Consider the following 7,702-nt stretch of genomic DNA (forward strand, 5'->3'; position numbering starts at 1 on the left):
GTATGGTGACTATGAGACGAGTTGAGATCGGATCCGGATCAGCATCAGGAGCTGGCAGTCAGTCTGGGTCAGATGCGTTAGATGCCAGGATTAGGGAGATTCTCCGTGAGGAGGTTGTGGCTATTGTCAGGGATTAGATACCGAAGTTATTTGGGTCTATTAAGACCACAATGATGGAGTTCTTTGATGATAGATAAGCAGCCATTGCCGAGACTTCCGCTGCTGTTGAAGTTGCAAGTGTTACAACGAGTCGGGTTTTTCAGTATTGGGACTTCGATAACACGTAGCCCCCGACTTTCGATGGAGTTCAGGACCCGATTGTAGCCATGAGGTGGCTATCTGATGTCGAGGGATGATTTTTCACTTGCTCTTGCCCGACTGACCAGAAGGTCACGTGCGCTCTGAACTTTCTAAGGTATGGAGCGAAGGATTGGTGGAGACTTGTTATGGGATCATATTCTGCAGAGCAGAGGGCTGCGATGTCTTGGGATCAGTTCATGGAGATGTTTCGTACCCGTTATGTGCCACGGCTGGAGTGCGAGAGGTTAGCCAAGGAGTTTTTGGATCTGAGGCAGGGATCAGAGTCGGTGACGGAGATCACCAGGATGTTTACTGAGAGAGCCATGTTTTGCCCTGAGTTTGCCTCGGAGCATGCTCAGATGACCTGTTACTTGAGCATGCTCAAGACGGATATCAGGCACTTTGTTTTCACCCAAAGATATGACTCTTTGTTGGAGATACAGTAGGCCGCTAGGCGGCGTGAGATTAAGATAGAGCTGCAGACGAGAGAGCAAAGACCGGCCCGGCGCAGTCACAGCCAGCGCCGAAGCGGTTCAAAGCCGCTGATTCTAAGTCTGAGGGTCAGCGATGCCGCACTTATGGGAAGTACGGGAAGGTTCATGACGGGGCTTGTCGATCAGGAGGTTTATGCCAGAAATGTGGCAGGGAGGGGCATTACGTGTGGGATTGCCACCAGTTGGCCCCTGTCCAGAGTACGAGGATCTGCTATCATTGTGATCAGGTTGGCAATGTGAAGGTCAACTATCTGTTGCTCGCTGCCAAGCTAGCACATGCCCTCGCGCCAGCCATTTTGAGGATCATAGATGGGCGCCAGGGGAAGGCGGAGCCCCCGAGGGCTCGAGGTCGTGCTTTTTCGATCACTGTCGAGGAGGCCAGAGCAACTCCAGATGTTGTGACTGGTATGTTTGTATCCGTTATCTTGATGATTATGTATTATGTTATGTTTATATATATTTGTACCTATGTTAGGTACGTTCCTAGTGAACTCCTTGCCTTCTTTAGTGTTGTTTGACTCGGGTGCGAGTCGGTCCTTTGTTTCTCGATCGTTTAGTAGGGGGTTTGGTACGCCCATTTGGGAGTAGAAACAAAGTGAACGTCATTATCTTTCTTAAAACTTGGTACTTTCATGGTCCAAACCACATATTAAACACGATGTTCCTCTTTAGATATTAACCAAATTCATAATATAGTTCAATACATATCGATTGAAGGCAAACGGGCAACAAGCTGAGCCGCTAGCCCTTTCTGGATGGCAAAACCAATTCTTTTGAAAACAACATTTGTGGATCTAGGAGATATGACATTAGAATGCCTCTGGGGAGTTGGAATGTCCGTTGCGAGTCTCTATCGCCAACGAACACGGGGTTTCTGCTTCTTCAGTGTATCAGGGCTGCGTTCTGGAGATCTTCGGGGTATCTTTTCCGACCGATTTGATCCCTATCCCCATGGGGGATGTCTGCGTGATTATGGGGATGGACTGGCTGAGCCGTTTTGGTGCTCTGATTGATTGTGAGGGCCAATGCGTGGTAGTTTGAACCCCAAGTAGGGGAGAACTGGTTATCTATGGAGAGGGCACCAGGATGGGTTTGGGATTTTTTTCTGCAGCTAGGGCTCGGCAGTATATTCAACATGGGTGTGCAGATTATTTGGCTTATGTGGTGGATACGCGTGCTGGGGATCAGGTTTCAGTTCCAGAGGTCCTGGTTGTCAGGTTGTTTGTTGATATGTTTCCGGAGGAGTTATCCGGTGTGCTTCCCGAGAGACAGGTTGAGTTCAGGATCGACCTCGTGCCAGGTGTGGCCCCGATTTCCAAGGCGCCGTACCGCTTGGCACCGCCTGAGATGTAGGATTTGTCATCTCAGTTGCAGGAGCTGCTAGGCAAGCAGTTCATCAGGCCAAGTAGCTCTCCTTGGGGAGCGCCAATTTTGTTCGTCAAGAAGTAGGATGGTTCACACCGGTTGTGTATTGATTATTGGGAGTTGAACAAGCTAACAATGAAGAACCATTATTCCCTTCCGTGGATTGATGATCTTTTTGATCAGTTGCATGGCACATCTTGGTTTCCCAAGATAGATTTGAGGTCCGGGTACCATCAGGTCAGGGTGAGAAAGGAGAACGTGGAGAAGACCGCGTTCCGGACTCGTTCTGGGCATTACAAGTTCGTGGTGATGCCATTCGGGCTCACCAATGTGCCTGCGGTATTTATGGATTTGATGAATCAGGTATGCAGGCCGATGCTCGATCGTTCGGTTATCGTGTTTATTGATGATATTTTGGTATATTCCAAGACCAGAGAGCAACATGAAGAGCATCTTCGCAAGCTTCTGGGGGTTTTAAAGCGAGAACGACTTTATGCTAATTTCTCGAAGTGCGAGTTTTGGTTACAAGAGGTTCAGTTCCTTGGACACCTCGTTAAACAGGATGAGATATTGGTCGATCCAGCCAAAATCGAGGCGGTGATGCAGTGGGAGGTTCCGAAATCTCCCTCGGATATCAGGAGTTTCTTGGGATTGGCAGGGTACTAACGGAGATTCATTCAGGATTTCTCCAAAATTGTGGTACCCCTCACTCGTCTGACGAGGAAGGGGTGGACTTCCGGTGGGGCCCTGAGCAACATACATCATTTGAGACCTTTCGACAGAGATTATGTGAGGCCCCGTTTTTGACCCTCCCGGAGGGAATTGAGGATTTTGTAGTGTTCTGTGATGCATCCATCACTGGTTTGGGGTGGTCCTCATGCAGAGAGGACGGGTGATAGCTTATGCTTCCTGGCAGCTGAAGCCGCACGAGACAAGATATCCCACACATGATTTGGAGCTGGGGGCAGTGGTTTTTGCCCTCAAGATTTGGAGGCATTATTTGTATGGGGTCCGTTGTACTATCTACATGGATCACAAGAGTTTGAGGCATATTATGGATCAACCGAAACTGAACATGAGGCAGTGTAGGTGGCTGGATGTAGTCAAGGGTTATAACTACAAGATCCTTTACCATCCGGGTAAAGCGAATGTGGTGGCGGATGCTTTGAGCCGCAAGTCGGCTGGATCTTCAGTTAGGGTATCGTGTATGAGGATATCAGTGGATTCCCCGATTTTGGGATTGATTTGGGAGGCTCAGGCCGAGGGTGTTCGGGAAGAGAACTGGAAGTTAGAGAGGATCAGGGGTGAGATTGCTAGATTTGTTCTGGATAGTCGTGGACTGTTGACCCGTTGTGGTCGGGTATGGGTTCCTATGTCTGGTGGGGTCAGAAAAATTGTGTTGGAGGAGGCTCATAAGTCTCGTTTTTCTATCCATCCGGGGGCCACCAAGATGTATCGGGATCTGAGATTGAGTTATTAGTGGCAGTGTATGAAGAGGGAAATCGCCTGGTACGTGGAGAGGTGCATGACCTGTAGGATGGTCAAGACTGAGCATTAGAGGCCGCATGGCATGCTGCAGCCTCTGAAGGCTCCCATGTGGAAATAGGAGCAGATTTCGATGGATTTCATCACCAAGTTGCCGAAGACGGCAAAGGGTTTCGATGCTATTTGGGTCATCATGGATTGATTGACCAAGAGTGCCCACTTCCTGGCGATTCAGGAGAGTTTTTCAGCCGAGAAGTTGGCCGATGTGTATATTCGCGAGATCTTTGCTTGCCATGGGGTTTCGGTCTCTATTGTTTCAGATCGTGATGTTCGGTTCACCTCCCATTTTTGGCAGAAGTTCCATGAGGAACTGGGCACGAGGTTGTACTTCAGCACAACTTATCATCCTCATACCGATGACCAGAGTGAGCGGATGATACATACCCTTGAGGATATGGTTCGGGCCCGTGTCATTGATTTTGGTGGGAGCTGGGACTCCTACCTACCTCTTGCGGAGTTTTCCTACAACAACAGTTTTCACTCCAGCATTGGTGCTCCGCTTTTTGAGCTCTTGTATGGGCGGAGATGTCGTACCCCAGTTTGTTGGGGCAAGGTTAGTCACAGGGTTATGGGGCAGACTGAGGTGGTCCTTCAGACTACAGAGATGATTCAACAGATCAGGCAGAGATTGCATACTGCTCAGAGTCGGCAGAAGAGCAATGCCGACCGTCGCCGATCCGAGTTGGAGTTCCAGGTCGGTGACATGGTGTTACTGAAGGTCTCACCTTGGAAAGGTGTGATTCACTTCAGGAAGAGAGGGAAGCTGGGTCCCCGATATATTGGCCATTCCGGATTATATCTAGGGTTGGCAAGGTGGCATATAGATTGGATCATCCTGAGGAGCTCAGTTAGATTCACAACACTTTCCATGTTTCGCAGCTGCGAAAGTGCGTATTGGACGAGGATGCAGTGGTGTCCCTGGATGATATCCAGATCGATGAGCGCCTGAACTATGTTGAGAGGCCCGCAGCTATTATGGAGAGGAAGGTAAAGGTTTTGAGTATCAAGGAAGTACCTTTGGTAAAGGTACGATGGAAGCATCGGAGGGGCTTCGAATGGACCTGGGAGCCGGAGGCTGAGATGCGAGAGCATCATCCAGATTTATTCACCGTAGCAGACTTCGAGGACGAAGTCTCGTTCAAGTGGGGGACAACTTTAACATCCCAATGTCCAGGTACTTCTAACTCATTCCATTTCATGATAATTGGTCAAGTAGTTGTAATCTTGGGGTTTAGACACGGTGTGTTGGAGGCACCAACACGGCGTGCCTAGACATTAAAGGGCGCATGTTTTGGCTGAGCAACACAACGTGTTTTTCCTCTGAACACGACGTGTTGACCGATGTGTGTGAAACCCTAATATTCTGGGTTTATTTCCCTATTTAAATGAATATGGGAGCTAGGGTTTGTCCACCCTTAGCCTCCGTCTTCCCTCTCAAGCTCAGAAAGAAACCCTAATCTTTTCCTCTCCCATTTGTGAAGATAGTTGGTGTTTTGAAGGAAGAAGGTGAAAGAAGGAAGCAAGGATTCAACTTGCCAGCATCATACTTCAGTATAGCACTCTCCTGGACCATTTTAAGTGTCCAAGTCCCGATTTTTACCATTCATATTCACTAGGTCTTGAGTTATGTCCCCTTTTCTATTTGTTATGGGTTGATGCAATGGAGGGATCTCATAAAGTTTGCAATTTTATGAATCTCTAGGTCAAGGAGACCTTGTAGTGGCTTGGATCTTGTTTCAACTAAAGTTTTGATGCCATGCATAGAAAGTAGATCATGAATCCTATTTTTGACCTAATATGGGTTCAAGACATGCATTGGACATGCATGTCTTAAAAAGCACCAATCTTCGGAATGGTTTAGATGGTTGAACCACTTCTGGAAGGAAGGGACTTTGGATCTTAAAGATTAAGGACTTTATGGTTAAGCCCTTGCATGGTTAAGCATGTAGTTTGGATTTTTGGACCTTTTGGCGGTCCCAAAGGGTAAAGTTGGAAACTTTATCCTTCCTAATCGCATTCCTAGTCTAGATCTGAGCTTTGGAGCTCTTGGGGTCGAAAAGGCAGTTGAATGTCTTAAACGGTTGGATATCTGGAAAACACTGCGTGTTGGCAAGCCAACACGGCATTTTGTCCGAAGTTTTCCCGTCGATTGATTTATTTGCGGAACATGGCATGGTCAAGAGGGAACACGGTGTGTTGGGTCAACATGGACTGTTGACCTTGACCGTTGACTTTAACCAAGTTTGGCCTTGAGAGTATTTTGTTTATTCTGGGATTCTTATGAAAAGTTGGTTATTTGATGGAATTAGGCATCGTGTAGAGAGCTGAGATTCGGAGTCGGGCCTCATCAGTTCCACTCAGTTTTCAAGGTGAGTGTTCCTTACTATACTTGTTGCGTCGAAGGTACCAAGGCTGACCCTTTTGGATTGTTATCCTGATTATTGCATGATTGAGTATCGTAGTGATCTGCAAGATCTGTCTGTTTGTTATTTGTTAGTTAATTATATGGTTATCTGTTATATATATATACGTGTGTCGACACGGTGTATAAGTAGGTGGGTTGAGATGGACCCGCTTTGTGCTGAAGGCCAACAGACCCAGGGCGTCCTGGATTGACTGAAGGCCAGTAGGGCTTACCAGTCAGGCCGAAGGCCCGGAGAATGGTCTAGATGGGCTGAAGGCCCGTTGTGGCGTACCAGTCATGCTGAAGGTTCTGTGAGCATAACAGGTAGACTATAGGCCGGTGGGGCATTCCAGTCAGACTGAAGGCTCTGTATGCGTATTGTTTATTGTTATTATTCTGGTTTTGTGTTGTGTTGGTATTTTGGGGGAAAATCACTAAGCTTTGGGCTTACAGTTTTGGGTTACATTTCAGGTACCTCAGATGATTGTGGGAAGGCGAAGGCTTGATCGTGAACCTCCTCATGTTTTATTTATGATTTTGGGAAAAACTCTGATGTTTGCCATGTTTTGGAAAAACTATTTTTATAGCTGTTTTTCCAACTGAACCTAATTTACTATTTTGCGACAAGAGGGGGCTCTTACTTCTTTCATCTCTAGGTTGATGAACCCAAACTCAAAGGAGGACCACAAGCTCGGGGCTCGACGAAAGAGAAAGTCTCGGCATTAAGAAAATGGGGTTAGCTGTGAAAGAGGCATTCATTTTTTCATGAATATTCATAGCTGAGTCTACTAAAAGAGGGACCAGCTCATCGTAGTGATTAGAGGACACCTCTGATCGTTCACCTCTAATGTGACACGTTCCCTCCCAGTTTGATCAACGGGATCAGTCGGCTAGAGAGCGGGGCTATTCTTCTTCCGAGGAGACAAAGCGACAAATAGAGACCAAAGTACTTTGTTAGTGATTCTAACTTTCATTCAGTCTGATCAAGCATGAGCGGGAATGAGCAATGACTTGAGTTTCGTTCTGGAGTTCGAGCGTTGAAAGTTAGTTCGAACGGGTAAACAAGTGATGATTTGGGATTGTTTTTAAAGTTTTAAATTTTTGTGAAATTTTGGATGTTACAGAATTAAACCAAAGATACACTTACCCAAACCGATGCAAGATTCCAAACAACTCAAATACTAATAAAAACCACGAAGAAAGCAAAAGATAACATACCCGCAATATCGCCTGCTGGAGTCCTGACCTCCTCTGTATGACACTGCAATGCCTGGCTCCTCTGTGTTGGGGCTCCTGCTCTACTCTCTCATCCATCGGTGATCCTCAAAGTAGCCGGGGCAGGCGCACTCACTGCTCCTCCCCTCAACATTGGACAATCGGCCTTCTTGTGGCCCACTTGGTCGCAGTGAAAACATAACGGTCTTTCCCCCTGAGGACAATCCACGCTGACGTGACCAACCCTACCACACTTGTAGCAGCCCATAACTCTAGAACGACAAACTCCATCGTGCAGTTTCCCGCACGTGCTGCACTAACTCCGACCCTACTGGCCTCTCAAACACTAATCAAAAGTCTTGGGTCTCTTCCCATGACC

Source organism: Lactuca virosa, chromosome 5 (assembly GCF_052849685.1).
Source record: "Lactuca virosa cultivar CGN04683 chromosome 5, Lactuca_virosa_CGN04683_v6, whole genome shotgun sequence".
NCBI classification, from domain to species: Eukaryota; Viridiplantae; Streptophyta; class Magnoliopsida; order Asterales; family Asteraceae; genus Lactuca; species Lactuca virosa.